The sequence below is a fragment of the Stegostoma tigrinum genome, chromosome 20 (genome assembly GCF_030684315.1).
Source record: "Stegostoma tigrinum isolate sSteTig4 chromosome 20, sSteTig4.hap1, whole genome shotgun sequence".
Classification (NCBI taxonomy): Eukaryota; Metazoa; Chordata; class Chondrichthyes; order Orectolobiformes; family Stegostomatidae; genus Stegostoma; species Stegostoma tigrinum.
The window spans coordinates 56,330,733-56,357,957 of NC_081373.1; the positions used below are offsets into that span (position 1 = coordinate 56,330,733).

Below are 27,225 nucleotides of genomic sequence, written 5' to 3' on the forward strand. Positions count from 1 at the left end.
CAGACGTTTCGTCACCATTCTAGGTAACATCAACAGTGAGCCTCCGACGAAGCCCTGGTGTTACGTCCCGCTTTCTATTTACTCGTATCTTTCTATATCACTCGTATCCTTACATACAGATAAGGAAGGACACCACTTTGATTGGGACAACACATCCATCCTAGGACAAGCCAAACAGAGACACGCACGAGAATTCCTAGAAGCATGGCATTCCAACTGGAACTCCATCAACAAACACATTGGCTCCAAATCGATGTTCCCAGGGGTGTGTAAGAGTAAATAATTGGGTAATTATTCTTCAGTAATTGCAACATGCCCAACATAAATTGGGATAGTCATAGTGTTAAGGGTTTAGAGGGGCTTGGATTTCTTGTAACCAGGGGAGTTTTTTGTATCAATACACATAGAAGGCCCAACAAGGAACAGAGCAGTGCTAGATCTGGTTCTGGGGAAAGAAGCTGGGGGAGTGTTTGATGTGGCAGTGGGGAAACATTTCAGTGAAAGCAACTGCAACACAGTACAGTTCAAATTAGTTGTGGATGGCGAAAAAGATGACCTGCAAAAGACAGCTTTGGATTGATGGAAGGCTGACTTTATGAAAATAAAGCAGGACCTGGCCACAGTATGACTGGGAACAGCTCTTTGTGGGTAAGTACAGTGGAGCAATGGATGGCCATTCAAAAAGGAGCTGGGGAGAGTACAGGCCCAACATGCACTGGCAAATGTAAGACCAATAAGTGAAGAGAACCCTGGATGTCTAAGACAATTCAGAACTTGATGAGCAAGAGTCAGGCTTTTAGCAAATCCAAAGGGAGAGATTTAGCTGCGGCCCTACATGAATACAAGAAGTGTAGGAGGGAGCTTAAGAAAGCAATTAGAAGAGCTAAAAAGAGGCATGAAAAAGGACTTGCAAACAGAATTAGGGATAATCCTAAGATATTTTATAAAAATATTAAAGGGGAGAGGCTAACCAGGGAAGTGTAGGGCCCATTAGGGACCAATGGGCAACCTGTGTGAGAATATGCAGGGTATTAGAAGGGAGTTGAATGACTACATCTCTTTGGTCTTCACTCTGGCAAAGGAGAACATGGATATGGAATTCAAGAAAATGGACTGTGAGAAACTTGCACAGTTTGACATGGGAAATGGGGAGGTATTGAAGTTCCTGTCAGGCTTAAAAATGGACAAATCCCTGCCCTTGATGAACTGCATCCCAGGTTGCTGGGGGAAGTGAGGCAGGAAATTGCAGGAACTCTGACACAAACTTTTAATTCCTCTCTGGCCACAGGTAAGTACCAGAGGACCAAGGGCCACTGATATCGTTTCACTTTTTAAGAAGATGAACCAGAAAATCACAGAATGGTGAATCTCATATCAGTGGTAGGGAAACTATCAGAGAAAATTCTGAAGGAGAAAATTAATAATCACTCGGACAGACATGGATGAATTAGGGATAGTCAGTGTGGCTTTGTCAGAGGGAGACAATATCTAACAAACTTGTTAGAATTTTTTTGAAAATGTGCTCAAGTGTGTGGATAAGGGAAGTTCAGTTGATGTAGTTTATATGAATTTTAGCAAAGCTTTTGACAAGGTCCCAAATGGGAGGCTGATTGAACAGATAAAGGACATGGAACTCAGGGAAACATGGTGACATGGATCAGAAACTGTTTTACCAAAACGACACAATTGTTGTGCTTGGAGGCTGTTCCAGAGTCTGGAGGCCAATGTCCAGCAGTGCGCTACTGGAACCTTTATGAAAAGAACTGAGAATGCTGTAAATCAGAAACCAAAACAGAAGTTACTGGAAAAGCTCAGCAGGTCTGGCAGCATCTGTGGAGAGAAATCAGAGTTAACATTTCAGGTGGAGTGAGGAAGGGTCACGTGACCCAAAACATTAACACTGATTTCTCTCCACAAATACGGTCAGACCTGCCGAGCTTTTCCTGCAATTTCTGTTTCTGCTGTTGACCAAGATTGGTAGAGTGGTTCAGAGCAAAGATGATGATTGTATAGTACAGGAAGATATAGATGGGTTGGTCAGATGGACAGACCACTGGCAGATGGTATCTAGCCCTGATAAGCATGAGATGACACACTTTGGACAAAGAAACAAGCTGGGGGAGTATTTAATGAATGGCAGGATACTGGGTAACTTAGAGGAACAGACTGATCTTTGGGTAGTTATTCACAGATCGCTGAAGTTGGCACAACATGTGAACAGGATAGCTAAGAAAGCATTTGGGACACTTGGTTTTATCAGTTGTGGCATAGAGTATAATATCAAGGAAGCAATGGAGTTGTACAGAGTATTGCTCAGGCCACAACTGGAGTACTATGTGCAGTTTTGGTCAAGTCACGACAGAAAGGATGTGACAGCATTAGATGTGGCGCAGAGAAGGTTCACCAGGATGTCGCCTGGGTTAGAGAAATTGAGCTATACGGAGAGACTGGCTAGGCTTGGATTGTTTTCTTTACAAGGAGAGAAGACTGACAGGGGACATGATTGATGTGTATAAGATGATGAGGGGAGTGGATAGGGTGACTAGAGAACAGCTTGGTTGAGGGGTCAATTACAAGGGGGCATAGTTTTAGAGTAAGGAGCAACTCAGCAGGTTGTGGGAATCTAAAAAGCACTGCCTGGGAAGGTAGTGGAGGTGAGAAACCTTGCACCTTTAAAGATATTTGGATAAGCACTTGAAATATCATAACGTTCAAGGATATGGGGCAAGTGCAGGAAATTGGAATTAGCGCACTTTGAGTGGTAGTTATGTTAGTGCAGACTCGATGTGCTGAAAGGCCTTTTCTGCACTGTATGAACTATCAAATGAATGAGCTTTGAGTGGATGTTCACATTCTGCACCTTGGTGCTGTTTCATCCCCACCACCTCCCCTTGCACTTACCTCCAGGTCCCATCACACCTCAGAGACGAGGTGAAATTGAAGAGGACATTTCAAAAGCATGAACTGAGAAAGATTACATGTGATTCTGGTAGAATGCATTGCATTTTTCTATTTAGCACAAATACACAAATTGCACAACAGAACGCAGAACAAGAACGTGGGATCTTTATTTGGAGGCAAGACTATATTCGTGTTAATTGAGAGGCTTGTCTGACCTTTAGTCTGCAACTGTCTGAAGATCACATGAGTATGATAGTCAGGACGGTTTTTTTTTGCAAAGGAAATCATGCCTCACCAAATTGATTGAATTTTGGAGGAAGTACCCAAGAAGATTGATGAGGGCAGAGTGGTAGACATTGTGGACTTGGACTTCAGTAAGGCCTTTGACAAGGTTCTGTTTGGTAGACTAATTAATAAACTTTGATCATATGGGACTCAGCGTGGGCAAGCCAATAGGATACAAAGTTGACTTAATGGCAGGAGAAAGATAGTGATGGTGGACAGTTGTTTTTTGGATTGGAGGCCTGTGACCAACAGTGTCCCACAGGGATAATGGGAACTGCAGATGCTGGAGAATCCAAGATAACAAAGTGTGGAGCTGGATGAACACAGCAGGCCAAGCAGCATCTCAGGAGCACAAAAGCTGACGTTTTGGGTCTAGGCCCGAAACATCAGCTTTTGTGCTCCTGAGATGCTGCTTGGCCTGCTGTGTTCATCCAGCTCCACACTTTGTTATCAGTGTTCCACAGGGATTGGTTTTGGGCCCACTTTTTTGTTTGTCATTTACATAAGTGATTAAGATGAGAATATAGAAAGGATGGTTAGTAAGTTTGCACTAGGGAAGTGATTGCTGGGCCCCTTGCTGAGATATTTGTGTTACTGATAGCCACAGGTGAGGTGCTGGAAGACTGGAGGTTGGCTAATGTGGTGCCACTATTTAAGAAAGGTGGTGAGGAGTAGCCAGAAAATTATAGACCTGTGAGCCTGATGGTGGTGGGCAAGTTGTTGGAGGGATTAACATGTACTTGGAAAGGCAAGGACTGATTATGGGTAAGCAACATAGCTTTGTGCATGGGAAATCATGTCTCACTAACTTGATTGAATGTTTTGAGAATGTAACAAAGAGGATTGATGAGGACAGAGCAGTGTGCATGATCTATATGGACTTTAGTAAAGCATTAGACAAGGTTCCTGATAGTAGACTGGTTATTAAGGTTATATCAGATGGAATACAGAACTGCCTCAAAGGAGAAGACAGAGGGTGGTGGTGGAGGGTTGTTTTTCAGATTGGAGGCATGTGACTAACAGTGTGCCACAAGGATTGGAGGCATTGTGGACAGCAAAGAAGGTTACCTAAGAGTATAATGGGATCCTGATCAGACAGGCCGATGGGCTGAGGAATGGAAGATGGAGTTTAGATAAATATGAGGTGCTGCATTTTGGAAAGACATTTCAGGGCAGGACTTAGACACTTGATGGTCCTGAGGAGTGTTGCTGAACAAAGAGACCTTGGAGTGCAGGCTCATTGTTCCTTTGCAGGTAGATAGGATAGTGAAGAAGGTGTTTGGTACATTCCTTTACTGGTCAGTGCATTGAGTAAAGGAGTTAGGAGGTCAAGTTGCAGGTCTACAGGAGATTGGTTCGGCCACTTTTGGCATACTGTGCACAGTTCTAGTCTCCTTGCTATCGGAAGGATGTTGTGAAACTTCAAAGGGTTTAAGGTTATCGAGGAAGTTGCCAGGGACGGAGGGTTTGAGCTACAGGGAGAGGCTGAATAAGCTGGAGCTATATTCCCTGGAGCATTGGAGGCCGATGGGTGACCTGACAGACGTTTATAAAATTCTGAGCAGACTGGATGGGGTGATAAACAAGGTCTTTTCCCTGGGGTGAGAGAGTCCAAAACTTTCATTTTCGGGAGGAGCGAGAGATAGAGAGAGAGAGTACCAGGTGGCTGCCGGGAAGGTAGGTTTTCCCCAGTTTAAAAAGCTTACCTCAAGCGGGAGTCTCTTATTTGGGCAGCGGTGCAGTGGCTGCCTCTGCTGTACAGAAGGGCTGGAGAAAGAGTGACAGGGCTATCGACATTGGGGATTCAGTTGTAAGGGGAGTAGATAGATGGTTCTGTGGTTGAAAACGAAACTTCCGAATGGTATGTTGCCTCCCAGGTGCACGGGTCAGGGATGCCTCAGATTGGCTGCAGAACACTCTGAAGGGGTGGGCGAACAGCCAATTGCTGTGGTGCATATAGGCACCAACGATATAGGTAGAAAACGGGATAGGTCCTACAAGCAGAATTGAGGGAGTTAGGAGCCAAGATAAAAAGTAGGACCTCAGAGGTAGTAATCTCAGGATTGCTACCAGTGCCACATGCTAGTCAGAGCAGTAATGAAAGAATAGCCAGGATGAATGTGTGGCTTGAGAGGTAGTGCAGGAGGGCGGGGTTCAGATTTTTGGGACATTGGGACCAGTTCTGGGGAAGGTGGGACTATTACAAATTGGACGGTCTATACCTGGGCCGGACTGGAACCAATGTCCTTGGGGATGCTTTTGCTAATGCTGTGGGGGAGGGTTTAAACTAATGTGGCAGGGGGATGGGAACCAAATATTGGACAGAAAAGAGGTAGTAACTAAAACCTGTAGGGAACTAGATAATGGAGTCAGCATGACTAAAGGGAATAGTAGTCGGGGAGCACATGATGAACACAAAAAGACAGGTTGTCTGAGGTGCATTTGTTTTAATGCGAGAAGTGTAGTAGGTAAGGCAGATGAGCTTAGGGCTTGGATTGGTACCTGGGAATATGACGTTATTGCTATTACTGAGACTTGGTTGAGGGGAGGGCATGATTGGCAACTAGTTGTCCCAGGATATCGATGCTTCAGGCGGGCTAGACAGGGAGGTAAAAGGGGTGGAGGAGTTGCATTACTGGACAAAGCCGATATCACAGTGTACTGAAGGAGGGCACTATGGAGGACTCAAGCAGTGAGGCAATATGGGTAGAACTCAGAAATAGGAAGGGTGCAGTAACAATGTTGGGGCTGTACTACAGGCCTCCCAACAGCGAGTGTGAGATAGAGGTACAAATAAGTAAGCAGATTATGGAAAGGTGTAGGAGCAACAGGGTGATGGTGATGGGAGATTTTAACTTTCCCAACATTGACTGGGATTCACTCAGTGCTAGGGGTCAAGATGGAGCAGAATTCATAAGGAGCGTCCAGGAGAGTTTTCTAGAGCAGTATGTATGTAGTCCAACTCGGGAAGGGGCCATACTGAACCTTGTGTTGGGGAATGAGCCTGGCCAGGTGGTTGAGATTACAGTCGGAGTATACTTTGGAAATAGTGACCACAATTCCGTAAGTTATACAATACTCATGGACAGAGATGAGAGTGGTCCTAAAGGAAGAATTCTAAACTGGGAGAAGGACAATTATACCAAAATTCGGCAGGATCTGGGGAATGTAGATTGGGAGAAACTGTTTGAAGGTAAATCCACATTTGATATCTGGGAGGATTTTAAAGAGAGGTTGTTTAGCGTGCAGAAGAGACATGTTTCTGTGAAAATGAGGGATAGAAATGGCAAGATTAGGGAACCATGGATGACAGGTGTAATTGTGAGACGAGCTAATAGGAAAAAGGAAGCAGACATAAGTTCTAGGTGACTGTAGACAGATGAAGCTTTGGAAGAATATCGGGAATGTAGGGCAAATCTGAAACAAGGAATTAAGAGGGCTAAGAGTGGACATGAGATATTGTTAGCACACATGGTTAATGAAAATCCCAAAGCCTTTTATTCATATATAAAGAGCAAGAGGGTAACTAGAAAAAGGATTGGCCCACTTAAGGGCAAAGAAGGGAAGTTTTGCGTTGAGTCAGAGAAAATGGGTGACATTCTTAACGAGTACTTTGCATTAGTATTCACCAAGGAGAGGGACATGACAGATGTTGAGGTTAGGGATAGATGTTTGCTTACTCTAGCATAAGGAGGGAGGAAGTGTTGCGTATCCTAAAAGGCAGTAAGGTGGACAAGTCCCCTAGTACAGATGGGATCTATCCCAGGTTACTGAGGAAAGTGAGAGAGGAAATAGCCAGGGCCCTAACAGATATCTTTGCAGCATTCTTAAACACGGATGAGGTCCCAGAGGACTGGAGAATTGCTAATCTTGTCCCCTTGTTTAAGAAGGGTGGCAGAGATAATCCAGGTAATTATCGACTGGTGAGCCTGACGTCAGTGGTAGGGAAGCTGCTGGAGAAGATACTGATGGATAGGATCTATTCCCATTTGGAAGAAAATGGGCTTATCAGTGATAGGTAACATGGTTGTGTTCAGGGAAGGTCATGTCTTACCAACTTAATAGAATTCTTTGAGGACATGACAAAGTTGATTGATGAGGGAAAGGTTGTAGATGTCATATACATGGCCTTCAGTAAGGTGTTTGATAAAGTTCCCCATGGCATGCTGATGGAGAAAGTGAAGCCACATGGGGTCCACGGTGTGCTAGCTAGATGGATACAAAACTGGCTAGGCAACAGGAGACTGAGAGTAATAGTGGAAAGGGGTTTCTCAAATTGGAGACCTGTGACTAGTGGCGTTCCACAGGTATCTGTGCTGGGACCACTGTTGTTTGTGATATACGTAAATGATTTGGTGGAAGGTATAGGTGGTCTGATTAACAAGTTTGCAGATGACACTAAGGTTGGTGGAGTAGCAGATAGTGAAGGGGACTGTCAGAGATTACAGCAGAATATAGATAGACTGGAGGATTGGGCAGATACATGGCAGATGGATTTCAATCCAGGCAAATGCGAGCTGATGCATTTTGGAAGATCTAATTCACGAGCAAACTATACAGTACATGGAAAAATCCTGGGGAAAATTGATGAACAGAGAGGTCTGGGTGTTCAGGTCCATTGTTCCCTGAAGGTGACAACGCAGGTCAATAGGGTGGTCAAGAAGGCATACGGCATGCTTTTCTTCATCAGACCGGGTATTGAGTACAAGAGTTGGCAAGTCATGTTACATTTGTATAAGACTTTGGTTCGGCCACATATACAGTACTGTGTACAGTTCTGGTCGCCACATTACCAAAAGAATGTTGATGCTTTAGAGAAGGTGAAGAGGAGGTTCACCAGGATTTTGCCTGGTATGGAGGGTGTTAACTATGAAGAAAAGTTGAGTAAATTAGGATTATTTTCATTAGAAAGATGGAGATTAAGGGGGACCTGATTGAGGGCTACAAAATCATGAGGGGTATAGACAAGGTGGATAGCAAGAAGCTTTTTCCCAGAGTGGGGACTCAATTACTAGGGGTCATGAGTTCAAAGTGAGAGGAGGAAAGTTTAAGGGAGATATGCGTGGAAAGTTATTTACGTAGAGGGTGGTGGGTGCCTGGAACGCGTTGCCAGTGGAGGTGGTAGATGCAGGCACGATAGTGTCTTTTAAGATGTATCTGGACAGGTACATGGATAGGCAGGGAAAAAAGGGATACAGACCCTTAGAAAATAGATGATAGGCTTAGACAAAGGATCTCGATCGGTGCAGGCTTGGAGGGCCTGTTCCTGTGCTGTAATTTTATTTGCTCTTTGTTCTTTGTTCTCAAGAGAATGGTTTCAGATGAGAGGGGCAAGATTTAAATGGGACCTAAGGGACACCATTTTCATGCAGAGGGGGTGCGTGTATGAAATGACCTGCCAAAGTGGTGGAGGCTGGTACAATATTCAACATTTTAAAAGGCATTTAGATGTGTGTATGGGTAGGAAAGGTTTAGAGGGACATGGGTCAAGTGCTGGCAAATGGGACTAGACTTATTTAGGATATCTGGTTGGCATGGATGAGTTGCAACGAAGGATCTGTTTCCACGCTGTACAGCTCTATGACTCTACAACTTCATGACTTCAAGTTGGTGTTGATACGGGCATTGAAGAAGGTTATCTAATATTACAAGGAGATCTTGATTAATTGGATTAATGGGCTCAAGTGTGGCAGAGTTTAACAATGACCTAATGAACCTCTGATCCTTGTTGTGTTTTACCAACATGCCCAGACTTGTCTACAGTGAACTTGGTCTGATATCTTCCAATAAGTCCATAATTCTGTGGGAGTGCTGTGTTTTCAGCTATGTTCAGTTAAGTATTGAGTTACTTTGTTTCTGTGTACATTAATCTGATTTGACATCAGTTTTTTGCTGTGTCACACCATTTCATGTTTGTGCTTGGTACAATTGTTGTCCAACCACATGTCTAAAGTTTCTGATGGTTTTGTTTAATATTCTTTGAATTCTTGCACTTCAATGTATGACCAATGTTTTGATAAGGGCTATTCCATTTTGGGAATTTGGCATTTCGCCCGTTATACTGCTGCGAGTGTAGACAATGGTATCTGCAGAAGGTTGTTCACAGTAGTTTGTTTAAATAGCAACTCTGCTGCAGTAAGATGAAGCTCAGCAGAGTGATAGATATTCAATTCAAATTGTATCACATAGCAGATCAGCTCATGGTATGGTTTGTTGCAGTGGAGGTATTGGCATTCAAAGAGTGGTCTATGGTTCTCTCAATTATCCTTACAATACCATGAACAGGTGTGGAGGTGTCAGTGTCTTATTTATCCATTGTCACAGGCAAGGATGCCCCGAGGCACGGTATATTGGTGGGACCGTGCAGATGCTACGACACTTGATGAATGGCTACCACGCAACAATCACCAGACAGGGCTATTCCCTCCCAGTCAGGGAACACTTCAATGGCCAAGGACATTCTGCCTCCAATCTTCAGGTAAGCAGGGTTAACTATATTAGCCAGAGATCTACAGCACAGAAAGATGCCCTTCAGCCCATCAAGTCTGCACCGTCAAAAACAACCACCAATCTATTGTAATCCCATTTTCGAGCACTTGGTACATAACCTGAATGTCATGGCATCACAAATACACAAGTAAATGTTTCTTAAATATTGACCATATCATCCTCTCCTACCCTTTCAAGCCCTGAAACGTTATCTTGTCTTAAATAGCCTCGCATGTCTGTCTTTTGAAGTCACTCTCCAGCTTTGAAGTTTCCTCACGACCCTACTAGAAACAACATTCCAAGGGTTCATTTATGGAATCTTTCAGCATTCAGTGAATTCCATGATCAGAAATTATGTTGTCAGCCAGGCTTGGCCTGCAGACTTCTTTTAAAGATAATAAAAAATGGTATTGTCCAAACATTCAATGTTTCTGTAAATAATTTGGGTTCGGTTCTCTATTCTCATTGGCCTTGACACTTATGGAAGGAGGCCATTCAGCCTTTCATGATGCCAGCCAACAAAGATCTGATTGTACTTAACTCCATTTTCTAGCAATTAGCCCGCAGCCATGGACTCTTTGGCAATGTGAGGGAATATTCCCTTCCACAAATACACAAAATGGGTTAAAAACGAGCTGCAACCCTTGGTCTGCGTGTTTGTGGACTAATGTGCTATGAAGGCTATTCTTATCAAACTCTTAATCTGTTGTTTTATGTGATCAACGTGTTTAAACTCAAATCTCCTCATTTTTGGTTCCCCTTCTGAGTTTATAAGTATTTCCAAGTCTCAGGTTTACTGCTATTATTCACCATATTATCTGACTCTTGTATACAATGTAGAGTGTTCCTAGATGTATCTCAGGTGTATCAGTTTTGTTAAGTTTGTTTTTCTCAGTGGTTATATTTTTGTTGATCATTTTGAAAACTTTTTTTCAATCGTTTCTCTTTCTTTAATTACTGCCATGCATCTGTATCTATTTATCCAATCCAGTTTAGCCAGTTCTCTCCTCATTCCAATGTAATTGGTTATATTTAAGGTCATTTTGAGGTTTTTGAAAAGATAGGTCATTTTGAACTATAACATGTTGTTCCAGCTGTCCAAAGATGTGCAGCGTAGGTAGGCGAGTGATGCGAAATTGCCCAAGAATATATCCAGGAATGTGCAGGCTAGGTTGGTTATCCATGGAAAATGCATGGTTACAGGGATGCTCTTTGGAAGGTTGGTGTGTACTTGATGGGCTCAAATGGCCTGCTTCCACACTGCAGAGATTCTAAATTATCTCCGCCTGGCAAAAACATCTTCTCCACACCCACCCTATCTAGGCCTCTCAGGATCTGTAAGTTTCAATGTGAGTCCCCCTCATCTTTCTGAACTCTACTGAACACAGAACCAGAGTCCTCATATGACAAGCCCTTCATCCCCAGAATCATTCCTGTAAACCTCTCCTGGACCCATCCAAAGCCAGCAGATCCTTTCATAATCGAAAACTGCTCACACTATTCCGACTGTGGTCTGACCAGAGCCTTATACAGCCTTAGCAATGTATTTCTGCCTTTCTGTTTTCTCTCTTGAAATGAACACTAACACTGCATTTGCCTTCCCAACTGACAACTGAGGCTGCATGTTAATCTTGAGAGAATCCTGAACTCGGACTCCCAAACCCCTTTGTGCTTCAGATTTCTGAAGCCTTTCTCTATTTGGAAAATAATCTACTCATCCCTTCCGACCAAAGTGCATAACCTCACACTTTCTCACTTTGTATCCATCTGCCACTTCTTTGTCCACTCTCTTAGCCTGTCTAAGTCCTTCTGCAGCCTCCTGGCTTCATCAATCTGTCCTTCCATTTATCTTTGTGGCATTTATAACCTTAGCAACAAAGCCCTCGGTTCTTTCATCCAGATTATTAATGTATAACATGCATCGTTGTGATCCCAACACTAACCCCTGTGGAACTCCACTCGAAGCCAGGCGCCATCTTGAAAAGGACCCCTATATCTCTGTTTTCTGCCTATTGCCAGTCAGCCAATCCTCTATTTGTGACAGTACCTTGCCCCCAACACCATGGTCTCTTATTTAGCAGCCGGTTGTGAGGTCACTTGTCAAATGCCTTCTGGAAATATATATAGATCACATTCACTGGTTCTCCTTTGTCTAACTTACTCAATATCTCCTCGTAGAATTCTAACATTTGTCAGGCATGGCCTCCCCTTGATGAAGCCATTCTGACTCTGCCCTATTTTACCTGCACTTCCAAGTACATTGTAATCTCAACCTCAATGATGGACTCCAAAGTCTTACCAGTGACTGAGTCAGTTAGCTGACCTATAATTTCCTGACTTCTGCCTCCCTTCCTTTCTGACACTCTCCCTGTCTCCAGTGATTCCTGAAAGATCACCACCAATGCTTCTAAAATCTCCTCAGCAATCTTCTTCACAACCCTGGGGTGTGGTCCTTCTGGTTCCAGGTGATTTATCCATCTCCATGCTTTTGAGCTTCCCCAACATCTCCTCCTTAGTGCTAGCCACTACATTCACCTCTGCCCCCACTCACTGAGGTTCTGGTAGGCTGATGGTGTCTTCCGCTATGAAAATTGATGAAAAATGCCAACTCAGTTCCTTCTTTTTAACTCTTGCACGAGACGTACATGTTCCTGTCTTGGCAGCAATTATTGCCCGTCCCGAATTGCCCGTCAGAAGGTGGTGGAAAGCTACCTTCTTGAACCTCTGCAGTCCATGTGCTGTGACCTATAATGCCATTAAGGAAATTCCAGGAATTTGATTCAGAGACAGTGAACGATCTGCAATGTATTTCCCAGTTGGGATGGTGAGTGGCTTGGAGGGGAACTTGCAGGTGGAGGCATTTCCATATACCTGCTTTCCTTATTCGTCTAAGTGTGAGTGGTCATGTGTTTGGAAGGCATTTCCATATATCTGCTTTCCTTATTCGTCTAAGTGTGAGTGGTCATGTGTTTGGAAGGCACTGTCCGAGGATCTTTGAATTCCCGCAGTGCATCTTGTACATACTGCTGCTTCTGAGCACTGGTAGTGGAGGGAATGGATGTTTGTGGATGTGGTGCCAATGTGTTGAACTGAATTGAATTGAATTAGCCCTGGCGGAATCTAAACTGGGCATCACTGAGCAGATTATTGCTGAACAGGTGCTGTTTCATGGCACTGTTGATGATACTTTTCATTACTTTACTGATGATTAAGAGTAAACTGATAGGGTGGTAATTAGCCAGTTTGGATTTGTTCCGCATTTTGTGCACAGAACATTCCTGGGCAATTTTCCAAATTGTTGAGCGTTAGCCAGTGTTGCAACTCTACTTGAACACCTTGGCTAGGGGTGAGGCAACTTCTGGAGCATAAGTATTCAGTATGATTGTGAAATTTGTCAGGGCCTATAATCTTTGCATTATCTTGCCTCCAACCATTTCTAGCTATCATGTGGAGTGAATCAGTTTGGCTGCAGACTGGTATCTGTGATAAAGGGGACCTTTGGAAGAGGCGAAGATGGATCATCCACAAGGCACTTCTGGCTGCAGATTGCTGTGAATGCGTCAGCCTTATGATTTGCACTGACATTTTGGGCTTTCTCTCATTGAGGGCGGGGGTATTTGTGGAGCCTTCCAGTGAGTTGTTTAATTGTTCATTACCCATTCACGCCCAGATATTAGAAGAAGGACAGTAATTGGTTATACATCTGGGAAGAAGGAAACAGTTGCAACTTTAGTAAAGCCCAAACATTAACCCCAAATCAATCTACCCTCTACCCAAAATGATAAAGAAATGTTAGGTTAGTCAAGTCCTTAGAATGGTAAAATGACCTTTGACACATAGATGACCAAGTCTCTGAATAACTCTACATGGGAGGGGTATCTCCACTTGGTCTCTCCATCAATGTCTGTTCTCTCCATCATCTTCACTGGTGGACCATTGACCACTTGCCTACAGCACTGAATTCTGGGAGCAGTGTGGCCTAATTCCAGTCTTTTGACTCTTCTTTCCTGAGTTTCTCAAAACCGAAAATCAGAACAAAAGGTGAGTGTCATCTCTGACAGACAGAGCAAAATCTGCTTGTTTCAGAAAACATCAGGCTGTAGAGCCATCCTTGATGTCTCTCAAATGAATATTGTCCATCAATCGAATTCCGTTTCATTGACCACCCGTGTCAGCTTATACACTGCACTGGCGTGTAGCTCAAGGGACACTGCAGTCAATATAATGAGGTCAATTACTCTTTGAAAACAATGAAATAGCTCTGACATAAACATTGAGGGTAAAAAAAATCCAGTCAAAACACAGCTGAATTCGGGTATGCTTGGGATCAGGGCCAAAATCCAGATATTTAAAATACAGCTACCAGAAATTTCTGAAGAAACTCAGCAGGTCTAATAGCATCTGTGGTGAGAAAACAGAGTTGACGTTAGAGTCCAGTGACCCTTCTTCAGAACTGGCTATATAATTGAATTAATTTTGTGCATCATTAAGTCGCAATCCCTCCAGGGTTAAAATCAATGTTTAATGTTTGACGGTGTGAAGTAAGGGAGATTTGATGAGGGAGCTTAAGGGCTAAGGAAGCCCAAGGGGCCAGTGACCATAATATGATACAGTTCACCCTGCAGTTTGAGAGGGAGAAGCTGGAATCAGATGTAATGGTATTAAAATTGAATAAAGATAACTACAAAGACATGAGGGAGGAGCTGGCTGTTGTTGATTGGGAGAGGACTCTAGCAGGGAAACAGAGAAGTAGCAAGCAGGGCTTCTGGGGGTAATTCAGGAGGGACAGCAGAAATTCATCCCAACGAAGAAGAAATATACTAGGGGAGAATATGGCAGTTAGTGCTGATAAGGAAAGTCAGGGACAGCATAAAAGCAAAAGCATACAGTAGGAATCATAGACTCCCTGCAGTGTGGAAACAGGCCATTCAGCCCAACAAGTCCACACATCCCTCCAAAGAGCATCCCACCCAGACCCCTTCCCCTGCATTTTGGAAGGTTGATCTTAAATGCTGAATATAGGATTAAAGGCAGGATTCTTGGCAGTGTCGAGGAACAGCAGGATCTTGGTGTTCAAGTGCATAGCTCCCTCAAAGTTGCCACCCAGGCGGATAAGGTTGTTAAGAAAGCATATGGTGCTTTGGCTTTCATTAACAGGGGGATCGAGTTTAAGAGCCGCGAGGTTATGCTGCAGCTCTGCAAAACTCTGGTGAGACCACACTTGGAATATTGTGTCCAGTTCTGATCGCCCTATTATAGGAAAGATGTGGAGGCTTTGGAGAGGGTGCAAAGCAGGTTTACCAGGATGCTGCCTGGACTGGAGGGCTTGTCTTACGAGGAGAGGTTTCACACAGGAAGCTGCTAATGAGAAACCATGGTGTTAGGGCACGGTACTGTCATGGATAGAGGATTGCCTGACTGGTGGAAGGCAGACAGTGCAGATAAAGGGGTCTTTTTCAGGATGGCAGCCTGTGACTAATGGAGGTCTGCAGGGGTCAGTGTTGGGACCACAAATACTCATGTTATACATTAACGATCTGGACGTTGTAATTGAGGGCATTATTGCTAAGTTTGTCGATGACACAAGACAGGTGTGCACTTCAGTTGGAGCATAGAGGCGTAGACTATTTCCTCAATGGGAAAGCCTACAGATAACTGAAGCACAAAGGAATGTGGGAGTGCTGGCTCAGGATTCTCTTAAGATTAACTTCCTGATTAGAAAGGCAAATGTAATGTTGGCATTCATTTTGAGAGGGCAAGAATACAAGAGCAGAGATGGACTGCTGAGGCTGTATAAGGCCATGGTCAGACCACAATTGGAGTATTGTGAGCAATTTTGGGCCCCTTATCTAAGGAGGGATACAAACATAAGAATTTGGAGCAGGGGTAGGATATCAGGTCCATTGAGCCTGCTCTGCCGTTTAATAAGATCATAGCTGATCTTTCCATGGACGCAGCTCCATTTTGCCGCCCGTTCACCATAACCCTTAATTCCTTTAACTGTTCCAAACCTATCTTTGCCTTAAAAACCCTCAACAAGGTAGCCTCAATGGCTTCACTTGGCAGGGAATTTCACCCTTTGGGTGAAAAAGTTCTTCCTCAACTCACTCCTAAATCTGCTCCCCATTACTCTGAGGCTACACCCTCTAACTCTAATTTCACCTGCCAGTAGAAACCACCTCCCAGCTCCTATCTTATCTATCCCCTTCATAATTTTATATGTTTCCATAAAATTCCCCTCATTCTTCTAAATTCCAGTGAGTACAGTCTTAGTTCGCTTAATCTCCCCTCATAAGCCAACCCTCTCACTTCTAGTGCCAGTACATCCTTTCTCAAGTGATGTGTTGGTATTGGAGGAGATGCAGAAGTGGTATAAAAGAATGATCCTGGGATGAAGAGCTTGTAATATGAGGAGCAGTTGAGGACTGTGGGTCTGTACTCAATATAGTTTAGAAGGATTGGGGGGAATCTTACTGCAGTTTACAGAACACCGAGAGGCCTGGATAGGGTGGATATGAGGAAGATGTTTCCACCAGAAAGACAGACTAGGATTTAAGGGCATTGCCTCAGAGTGAAGGAACAACTGTTTAACACTGAGATAAGGAGTAATTTCTTCAGCCAGAGGATGGTGACTCTGTGGAACTCATTGTTGCAGAGGGGCTGTGCTGGCCAAGTCACAGAGTTATACAGCACAGAATCAGACTTTCGATCCAACTCATCAACCCCACCCTATATTCTAAACTGATCTAGTCACATTTTCCTGCATTTGGCCCTCTAAACCCTTCCTATTCATGTACCCGTCCAGGTGCCTTTTAAATGTTCTAATTGTACCCATCTCCACCACCGCCCCTCACAGCTCGCTCCATACATGCACCATCCTTTGTGGAAAAAGTTTCTCCTTAGGTCCCTTTAAAATCTTTCCCTTCTACGTTTAAACTTATGCCCTCTAGTTTTGGATTCTAGATTTAAGACAGAGATAGATAGGTTCTTAATTGGGAACAAAAACAACGTTGCTGGACAAGTTCAACAGGTCTGGCTGAATCTTGAAGGAAAAAACAGAGTTAATGTTTCAGGTCTGGTGACGCCTTCCTTGAGTTAAGATTTTCTTCGAAGCCAAAGCAAAACAGAAATTAGATACACAAGAAAAGATTCCAAGAATTAGTGATTTCCTGAAATCGGCCTACAGCCACTCCCCTTTAAAATATAGATTACAGTGATATTCTAGAACCTTAATTACTGCTTATTTATTTTGCAAATCATCCAGAGTAATCTCTTTGTATACACCACTGGAGTTTCAGAACATTAAATGTTGTCATTTGAGTTCAGTTACTAATGGAGCCAGCAGTTGATACATCCTTTTTCTGTGTTGCTGTACACAGATTAGCAGAAACATGATAATCAATAAGTGAAGACATTTGATAAAATTCTAATCCATGAATAAACAAGCACATGCAAAACTCAATTCCACATATTCTTTCACCATGTGGTAATCTTTGTATTGTCAATCTTTTTATTAAACGTACTTGTTGCGTTGCTAAAAGTGGGAATGCACTTTCTGGGATTTTGCAATGATCCCTTTTATTCGTCACCTGTTCGGGAAGTTGCAGGACATTATAATCAAACCTTTCTGCAAATTCCTGTAATTGTCCGTTCATTGTATTCCTTACACTAATTTCTGCGCAAGTGTGATTGTAAATATGATGGGGGGGTGCAGTTTATCCCATGAACAGTGCTTGGGTTTTCAAATTGATAATTACATTCTTTCTTAATGATGGTAATACAGTGTCCATCCCTCTCCAACACACAATGTTAATGCCAGCTTTCAGTTAGCTTTAACAGTGTGTAATTTACAGGCATTTTATGAAACTCACAGGATACCTCAGGATGATCCCTTATCTGACTTGACCATGTTGCATCCTTCTTAATACATGGTCTCTCAAGTTTACTCCATCGAGGTAGCTGTTGTTATATGGTATATAGCTGTCATCTGGAATCAATCCAACGTGTCCTACCTGGTTTACTGGCACCGGTGTACTCTTTTCTGTCACTGCTGGTAAATAAAACAGCGAGGTGTAGGGGCAGAAATAGATCGTGCAGCACATCAAATCTGTCCTGCAACTCAATGAGACCTTGGCTGATCTGATAACCCTCAGTTCCACTTTTCTGCCTTTTCCCCATGACCCTCGATTTCCTGATTCAAAATCTGTCTACCTCAGCCTGGAACATATTTAACAAACTAATCTCTACAGCCTTCTGTGCTGATGAATTCTATAGATAGCCTATCCTCTAGCAAAGATCTCCCTCATCATCATTTTAAGTGTGTGACCTTTTCATCTGAGATTATTCCCTCTGGTCCTTGACTCTCCCAAAAGAGGTAACAACCCTTCTGCATCAACTCTGTCAATTCCCTAGGAATCTTCTACATTTCATGAGGACTCCTTTCATTCTTCTGTGTTCGAAAGAGTTCAAGCTGAACCTACCGACCCTCTCCTCTTGAGATAGTCCCTCCAAATGCAAGAACCTTCTCTGGTTGTCTCCAAGGCCAGTTAATCTTTCCTGAGATAAGGGCACTGGAACTGTTCACAGTGTTCCAAATGTGGTCTGACTTACGTCTTGTATAGCTTCAACAAGACCTTCCTAGTTTTTTACAGGTATAATGTATGTTTTGTTGATGCGAATTGGCTGTGACATGAATAGTGGATGCTGTTTGAATAAGGTGAACCTTCTGCTATATACCTTCTGTCTAAAGAGATTTCCCTTTAATGCAATTTTCTGAGGCGGTTTTCTTTAGCACAAGGCCATGCAAGAAAGCAACTGTCATATTATAGGAGAACTAGGTGTACTCCATTCCCTTTGAAATAAAGGCCAACATTCGATTTTTCTTCCCTAATACCTACTCAAAATGGATGCTGGCTTTTCATGATGTATGCACTAGTACTCCCAAATCCGTCTGTCCTGCAGCTTTCTGCAGTCTTTCTCTATTTACTCAGCTCCTCTATTCTTCCTGCCAAAGTATGTTCAAGTCAAACCAATCCACTTAGTTGTGCCACATTTGGGATTTGGCGTGGATAGGATTGAGCTGGTTTTCTGAGCTGACAGTGGCAATGCTATTTTTGTACTTTGGCAAAGCGGGTAAATATTATGTCATAATCCTTAAAGGAACTTAGCTCTTGTGTGTCTGACTCATCCTCCCTCGGGCTTGGTCACAAGCTTGCCAGTGTATACAACACACAGATCATTTTGAGCTATTTCTAACACAGCTTTATTGTCTTTCCCGAATCAATGCATTTTTCAACTGTCATTCCCTCATCTCCTTGAAAGTAAATGTCCTTTTTGATGCTCGCTTCCTGGAGAATATTTTTGAGTTAAGTTTTTTAACTGCACCTTTCAGGGTATAACACTGAAGCTCCAGTTCACTACAGAAGGTTGACTGCACATCCCAAACCATCATGGAAGCCTCCCTCCCACACACGGACTCCATTTACACATCTCATTGCTGCAGAAAGGCTGCCAACATCAAAGACTCCTCCCATGTGCTAATTGGCAGAGGGCATGAGAATAAGGCTACAGGAGTGATGCAGGAAAGAGGGGCTTGTTTTCATGGGGCACTGGCATCAGTATTGGAACAGGAAGAATCAGTACTGCTGAAGCGGTCTCCACCTGAATCGAGCTGGGACCAATGTTCAAGTGAAAAGGGTAAATAGGCTGGTCAACAGGACTTTAAAGTAGATAATGGGGGTGTAGGGAATGCCCCAGTGGGGTAAAAAAGCAGCAGGCTAACTTCTGTGGTGGTGGATTCAACTATGTGGAAAAATATGAAAGAGATGATAGGGAAGGAGAACTCAGGAGAGGCTATTATAGTCTCCAGCACAGACACAAACAGTGCTTGGAAAGGGCTAGCAATCAGACACTGGAAAAATGAATGAAAATGAGAAGAGGGATGGTTAATACAGGACTGAAGGTGTTATATCTGAATGCATGCAGTATAAGGAATTAGGTAAATGAGCTTGTGGCGCAGATTGAAACTGGCAGGTAAGACGTGGTAGGCATCACAGAGGCATGGTTTAAAGGGGATCGGGATTGGGAACTGAATATCCAAGTATATACATTCTATCGAAAATACAGGCAGGTGGGCCAAGGGGGTATATTAGTAAGAAATTAAATTAAATCAGTAGGAATAAACAAAGTAGGGTCAGATGGTATAGAATCTGTGTGGGTAGAATTGCAGAACCACAAAGGTAAAAAAGCCAAAGTTGAAGTTGTTTACAGGCCTCCAGACAGTAATCAGGAGCTGGGGCGCAAGATACACCAGGAGATAGAAAAGGTGTGAAGGAAAGGCAATGTCACAGTGATCATGTGGGATTTCAATATGCAGGTGGACTGGGAAAATCATATTGGTAGTGGATTGCGAGAAAAGGAGATAATGGGAACTGCAGATGCTGGAGAATCTGAGATAACAAAGTGTGGAGCTGGATGAACACAGCCAGCCAAGCAACAGCTTAGGAGCAGAAAAGCTGACGTTTCGGGCCTAGACCCTGTGGAATGTCTACGAGATGGCATTTTGAAGCAGCTGGTGGTGGAGCCCATGAGGGAACAGGTAATACTGGGTTTAGTGTTGTGCAATAAAACAAAAAACATAGAACAGTACAGCACAGTACAAGCCCTTCGGCCCACAGTGTTGTACCAAACTTATACCTGAAATCTAAGGTCTGTCTAACCGCTACCGCTACCTTATACTATCATCCATATGCCTATCTAATAGCCACTTAAACGGCCCTAATGAGGCTGACTCCACTATCCTCCCTGGCAATGTATTCAATGCCCCAAACACTCTCTGAGTAAAAAACCTACCTCTGACATCTCCCCGATATCTATCTCCTTTCAATTTAAAACTATGCCCCCCCGTAAAAGCTAACTCCTCTCCAGGAAAATGTCTCTGGCTGTCCACTATATCTATACCACTGATCATTTTGTACACCTCTATCAAGTCACTTCTCATCCTTCGTCGTTCTGAAGAGAAAAGCCCTAGCTCTCTCGACCTTTCCTCGTAAGACCTTCCCTCCATTCCAGGCAACATCCTGGTAAATCTCTTCTGCACCTTTTACAACGCTTCCACATCTTGCCTATAATGAGGTGATCAGAACTCGACACAATACTTCAGATGTGGCCAAACCAGAATTCTGTATAGCTGGAGCATAACTTCACGACTCTTGAACTCAATCCCTCTATTAATGAAAGTTAACACACCATATGCCTTCTTAACAACTCTATCCACCTGGGTGGCAGCTTTCAGAGAACTGTGAACATGAACCCCAAGATCCCTCTGCTCCTCTACACTGCCAAGAATCGTTCCGTTAACCCTGTAATCTGCTCTCAATTTTGTCCTTCCAAAATGAATCACCTCACGCTTTTCAGGGTTAAACACCATCTGCCACTTCTCAGCCCAGCTCTGCATCCTATCAATGTCCCTTTGTAACTTAGAACAGCCCTCTGCACTATCCACAACGCGACCCACCTTTGTATCATATACGAACTTGCTAATCCACCCTTCCACTCCTTCATCCAAATCATTTACAACAATCACAAATAGAAGAGGACCCAGAACAGATCCCTGTTGTACACCACTCGTAACTGAGCACCATGTTGAATATTTTCCATCCACTACCACCCTTTGTCTTCTAAGGGTCACCCAATATTGAATCCAATCTGCCACATTTCCCCTTATCCCATACCTCCTTACAATGAGGCAGATTTGATAGGGGAGCTTAAGGTAATGGTTCTAAATTTGAGAGGGAGAAGATAGAATCAGAGGTAACGGTATTAAAGTTGAATAAAGGCGACTACAGAGGTATGAGGTAGGAGCTGGGCAGAATTGACTGGAAGAGGATCCTAGCAGTAAAGACAGTGAACAGCAATGGCAGGAGTTTCAGGGAGTAATTCAGGGGACACGGCAAAAATTCATCCCTAGGAAAAAGAAGCACGGTACAGGGAAGATGAGGCGACCATGGCTGGCTAAGGAAGTCAGGGATAGCATAAAAGCAAAAGAGAAAGCATATAATGTGGTGAAGGGCAGTGGGAAATCAAAGGATTGGGAAGCTTACAAAGACCAACAGAGGGCAAAAAAAAAAAGAAATAAAGGGGGAGAAGATTAAATATGAGGGTAAGCTAGCCAGTAATATAGATGTCGACTGTAAACATTTCTTTACATTTATAAAGGGAAAAAGAGAGGCAAAAGTGGACATTGAACCACTGGAAAATGACGGTGGAGAGACAATAGTGGGAAACAAGGAAATAGCTGAGGAAATGAATAATTACTTCGCATTAGTCTTCATGGTGGAAGACACAAGTAATCTCCCAAAAATTCAAGAGAATCAGGGGACAGAACTGACTCTGGTGGCCATCACCAAGGAAAAGGTGCTGCCTAAACTAATTGGACTGAAGGTGAATAAATCACCTTGACCACATGGACTACACCCCAGAGCTCTAAAGGAGATAGCTGAAGAGATAGTGGAAGCATTAGTGGTGATCTTTCAGGAATCGCTCCTGTCAGGGAGGGTCCCAGAGTACTGGAAAATCGTTAACATGACACCCCTGTTTAAAAAGGCAATAAGGCAAAAGATGGAAAAATACAGGCTGATTAGCCTAACCTCGGTCACAGGTAAGATATTGGAGTTTATTGTAAAGTATGGGATTTCTGAATATTTGGAAGTGTATGGTAAAGTAGGGTAAAGTCAGCATGATTTAATCAAGTTGGGGGGGGGGGTCATGCCTGACAAATCTGCGAGAGTTCTTTGAGAAAGTAATGAGCAGGGTAGACCAAGGAGAGCCAATGGATGTTATCTCCCTGGACTTCAAGGAGGCCTTTGATAAGGTGCCGCACTGGAGGCTGCTGAGTAAGATAAGGGCCCATGGTGTTAGGGGCAAGGTGCTAGCATGGATAGAAGACTGACTGTCTGGCAGAAAGCAGAGAGTGGGGATAAAAGGGTCTTTCTCAGGATGGCAGCCTGTGACAAGTGGTGTTCCGCAAGGGTCAGTGTTGGGACCACAACTTTTCACTTTGTACATTAATGATCGAGATGAATGAACTATGGGCATTCTGGCTAAGTTTGCAGACAATACAAAGATAAGTGGAGGGAAAGGTAGTATGGAGGAGGTGGGGAGGCTGCTGAAAGATTTGGACAGCTTAGGAGAGTGGGCAAAGAAGTAGCAGATGGAGTACAATGTGGGAAAGTGTGAGGTCATATACTTTGGTAAAAGAATAAAAGCATGGACTATTTTCTAAATGGGGAGAAAATTCAGAAGTCTGAAGTGCAAAGAGACTTGGGAGTTCTAGTCCAGGATTTTCTCAAGATAAGCTTGCAGGTTAAGTCAGTAGTCAGGAAGGCAAATCCAATGTTGGCCTTTATTTTGAGAGGACTTGAATATAAAAGCAGGGATGTGCTACTGAGGCTTTATAAGGCTTTGGTCAGCCACATTTGGACTATTGTGTGCAGTTTTGTGCCCCATATCTCAGGAAGGATGTACTGGCTCCGGAGCAGTTCAAAGGAGATTCATGAGAATGGTCCCAGGAATGGAAAGCTCAACATATGAGGAACGTTTGAGGACTCTGGAACTATACTCAGGATGAGGGGGGATCTAACTGAAACTTACAGAATACTGAATGGCCTGGACAGAGATAGATAGGTTCTTGATTATCAAGGGGATCAAGGGTTACGGGGAGAAAGTGGGAGAATAGGGTTGAGGAACTTATGAGCCATGATTGAATGGCAGAGCAGGCTCAATGGGTTGAATGGCCTAATTTCTGCTCCTATGTCTTATAGTCTTAAAAACAGAAGTTGCTGGAAAAGCTCAGCAGGGGTCTGGCAGCATCTGTGAAGGAAAATAAATCAGAGTTAACAGATTCTTCAGACCCTAAACGTTAACTCTGATTTCTTTTTTTCTTCGCAGATGCTGTGAGACCGGCTGAGCTTTGCCAGCAACTTCTGTTTTTGTTCCTAATTTACAGCATCTGCTGTTCTTTCGGTTTTTATTTCGGGAAAGAACAAATATGACGTAAAAGGGAACAGATGTTTGGCTTTGAGATTTAATTGAGAAAACACGGGAGGAAAGGTTTTGGAGTAGATTTGTAGCTCGGGTTGTGGGTGTAGAGGTTGGCTGGCTTGAGAGCTGCTTTGTTGTCGAGGCAACCAACTTCAACATGGGAGAAAACTCCAGTGGGTCATCGACATGTTCATAGGATGGTCCCAACAAGTGGACGCTTCCGGTGCTGGCTATCCGATATGTAGTCCTACGTGTATTCCATGGATTTGTGTGTAATTACCCCTGAGCCCCTCCTACTCTCATCTATGTTTCTTAATATTGCCTATGTGCAGTTTGCCTCCTTTCTCTACCACTCTCTCTTTCCGGCAACTGCTTAGTTACGTGCAATTTACGGAGCGGAGTGTCTGATTTCAGTTTATGTGATATGCTTTCTGTGATTGTCTAATAAGGCACAGTACACTCTTGTCGAGATCCCTGACTGGATTGAAGCGATGGAAGATTGCCAGATTTGCTGACTTGCAGGTAGATATTTTCTCGTAACATTTTACCAAAGCAAGTAAATGCGGATTTCAGCTATCGGGTTTTGGGCTAGTTTAGAATAATGCTCTGTCTATGATCTAACTATTTCAGAAGTGGCAAGTATTGCTCTAACTGTGTTCCTTTTCTGCGCTTAGCAAACTTTTCTTAAAATTCACAAAACGAGGTAAAAGGCCATCCCGTGCTAACAGCACGATTAATTGAGGGAAGGTCGCATGGTGTTCCGCAGTTTGAAGCGTTCCTGTGGTTGCCCCAAACGGGAGGGTTCGATCAGATTCACAAAACAACATTCATTACCTTTCAAGGTAATAGGGTGTGGAGAGCTGGATGAACACAGCTGGCCAAGCACCATCAGAGGAGCCAGGAGGCTGACGTTTCGGGTCTGCACCCTTCTTCAGAATTAGAAAATTCTCCCTGAAAATTAGTCCTGCTTGAAGGGCTTCGGTCCACCTATACTCACTGAAAATTAAACCAGAAAATCCCGTTGATCACTGGAGGAAGTCATGAAGAGATTGAATGTTTTTAGTGTTTGGGTTTACTGTGATTCTGCAACGTCTGCTTGTTTCTGGCCTGGCCTGGAGTGTTCGATTTTAAGAGTCGCTAAATGTCTGGCTCATTTCGGACCCAGATTTCACAAACAGAAAATGAAAACAGAATTTAGATGCAGTATTTTGGCGCTGTTTGATGCTTTACCCCAGAGTCTATCTATTAGTGTTTTCGAAAGCCTTGTTTTCTAACTGGATGAAAATGCATTCCTGTGATGCAGATCTCACCAGCGACAACTGAGAAAGTGCAGTGAGTGTGTCCCAGATACCAGGTGTGGGGCGGTGAGAGCGATCCCATATTTCTGTAACATCTATAACATCAAACTAAAATTGGTAACAAGGGCTCTGTTTGAGAATGTCGAATTGATTATTTGGCACTGAGATGAGGGGAAATTTCTTCAGTGATAATGGGAACTGCAGATGCTGGAGAATCCAAGATAACAAAGTGTGGAGCTGGATGAACACAGCAGGCCAAGCAGCATCTCAGGAGCACAAAAGCTGACGTTTCGGACCTAGACCCTTCATCAGAGAGAGGGATGGGGAGAGGGAACTGGAATAAATAGGGAGAGGGGGGAGGCGGACTGAAGATGGAGAGAAGATAGGTGGAGAGGAGAGTATAGGTGGGGAGGTAGGGAGGGGATAGGTCAGTCCAGGGAAGACGGACAGGTCAAGGAGGTGGGATGAGGTGGTAGGTAGGAAATGGAGGTGCGAATTGAGGTGGGAAGAAGGGATGGGTGAGAGGAAGAACAGGTTAGGGAAACAGAAACAGGCTGGGCTGGTTTTGGGATGCAGTGGGGGGAGGGAACGAGCTGGGCTGGTTTTGTGATGCAGTGGGGAGAGGGGAAGAACTGGGCTGGTTTTGGGATGCGGTGGGGGAAGGGGAGATTCTGAAGCTGGTGAAGTCCACATTGATACCATTAGGCTGCAGGGTTCCCAAGCGGAATATGACTTGCTGTTCCTGCAACCTTCGGGTGGCATCATTGTGGCACTGCATGTCGTCTGAGGTATGGGAGGGGGAGTTGAAATGTTTCGCGACTGGGAGGTGCAGTTGTTTGTTGCAAACCGAGCAGAGGTGTTCTGCAAAGCGGTCACCAAGCCTTCGCTTGGTTTCCCCAATGTACAGGAAGCCACACCGGGTGCAAGCGATACAATATACCACATTTGCAGATGTGCAGGTGAACATCTGCGTGATATGGAAGGTCATCTTGGGGCCTGGGATAGGGGTGAGGGAGGAGGTGTGGGGTCAAGTGTAGCACTTCCTGCGGTTGCAGGGGAAGGTGCCGGGTGTGGTGGGGTTGGAGGGGAGTGTGAGGGAGCCACGGACAGAGTGGTCTCTCCGGAAGGCAGACAAGGATAGGGATGGAAAAATGTCTTGGGTGGTGGGGTTGGATTGTATATGGCAGAAGTGTCGGAGGATGATATGTTGTATCCAGCGGTTGGTGGGGTGGCGTGTGAGAACAAGGGGGATCCTCTGGGGGCAGTTGTGGCGGGGGCAGGGTGTGAGGGATGTGTTGCGGGAAATGCAGGAGACGCGGTCAAGGGCGTTCTCGACCACTGTGGGGGGAAAGCTGCGGTCCTTGAAGAACTGGGACATCTGGCATGTGCGGGAGTGGAATGCCTCATCCTGGGAGCAGATGTGGTGGAGGCGGAGGAATTGGGAATAGGGGATGGAATTTTTGCAGGAGGGTGGGTGGGAGGAGGCGTATTCTCGGTAGCTGTGGGAGTCAGTGGGCTTGAAATGGAATTTCTTCACTCAGGTTTGTGAATCATTGGAATCACTGCTTTAGAGAGCTACGGCTGCTCAGGTATCAAGTAAATTCAGAGATTGGTCTATTTGTAGGAGTTAAGGGATACAGCGGGAGTGGTAAAGTTTGAGTTATGTTCTGTCAAGTTATGACCTTGTTGAGTAGCAGATGTAGGAGCAAATTACTGCAGATGCTGGAATCTGTACTGAAAACAAAAACAAAATGCTAGAAACCACAGCAGGTCAGACAGCATCTGTGCAGAGCGGGCAAGCTAAAAGGCCAGGTGACCCACTCCTAATATTTCTTATATCCATTAGTCATCTGGACACCAACAATATGTTCCACACCCAGAGCCAAATCACCCTTCACTAACCTGTACCTGTACACCCTCATCTAACTGACCCAAATATACCATAACCCCCACCCCCCGCCACCCTTCCTCCCCAGCATTAGACCCACAATTACTCCCCAGGATCCTTGGGGTTCTGATGATTTAAGAGCCTGACACCACAGCTGAGAATGAGACATGACCATCTCTTGCTGAGCCTGTGTGACTCCTTGGGTTTATTCTGGTTTTTCAGCTTTGATCTTATCAATTGAGAACATCACTCCCTTGAGGTCTCACTGTTTGGCGAGTATCCACTAAGTGGTTAAGGTCTATTTTATTCCTAAAGTTTAAAATC

General features: G+C 44.1%; 1 protein-coding gene across 2 annotated transcripts in view; it reads left to right on the forward strand.

Annotated features, from left to right (window-relative positions):
* The first annotated feature begins 185 nt into the window (after positions 1–185).
* The window catches only part of si:ch211-250c4.3 (uncharacterized protein LOC100535981 homolog), a 184,568-nt gene continuing 157,528 nt past the window's right edge, over positions 186–27,225 (forward strand). The window contains exons 1-3 of one of the 2 annotated variants that reach the window (XM_059653181.1): positions 186–287; positions 9,511–9,664; positions 24,165–24,237. The gene's annotated coding sequence lies outside the window, so the exon portion shown is untranslated. Of the gene's footprint in view, positions 288–9,510; positions 9,665–19,131; positions 19,372–20,050; positions 20,273–24,164; positions 24,238–27,225 lie in introns of those variants that run through there. The other variant, XM_059653182.1, reaches the window with a different exon arrangement.